Source organism: Octopus sinensis, linkage group LG7, assembly GCF_006345805.1.
Source record: "Octopus sinensis linkage group LG7, ASM634580v1, whole genome shotgun sequence".
Taxonomy (NCBI): Eukaryota; Metazoa; Mollusca; class Cephalopoda; order Octopoda; family Octopodidae; genus Octopus; species Octopus sinensis.
Window position 1 is genome coordinate 64419597 of NC_043003.1, and position 779 is coordinate 64420375.

A 779-nucleotide genomic window follows, 5' to 3' on the forward strand; every position below is an offset into this window, starting at 1 on the left:
GTCAAAACATTTACTAACTTCGTATTCTTTCACTTAATAAAATATGTGATGTCTTAATATCTTTGGTATTGTATGACTCTGTCAGTTTGAGTGTTTGGGTAACTCTCTACTCTAGAAGTTCAAATCTCGCAAACTTTACCTTTAATCCTGTTCGGGATTCTCTGGCCGAAGTGTTCAAATTCGTTACGCCATAGGTAAAAAAAAGACAAAAATAACAAACACTGTCACTGCCGCGCCGCCGCTTCCACCACCACCACCACCACCACCACCAATATTATTTGTGAAAATAAAGAAGGAGGAATTTTCTAATGAAGTTTTAGTGTTGATAACCATTTAAAAAAATCATATACTATTTTTTAAGATATTGCAAACCTAGCAAGTAAGAACTAAATTGTTGCAACGAGTTAGAAGTCGGGTATTCTTCAATAAATATCAATTGAAGTGTCTGCAAGAATTCGACAAATCTGATCTTTTATTCAAAATTACAAAAACTGTAACAAGATCTTATACTTCTCCGAGGGGCACAGATTACATTTTCTGGAACCGTTAAATGCAACGGAACACGTATTATAAAATAGATCAATCGGTTTTATAATTGTACAATTAAAACTAGTTTCAATTGCAGATATATTTAAAATGGGTGGTGAAGATGCATCTGTCTGGGTGTTTAAATTCATACACATGCTGCAAGATAATTTTTTTTGTAAAGGGATTTTTGATACGACTAATCATATTCCAATGTGATTTCGGACATTGATGTCTATATTGTCACGCTGCTT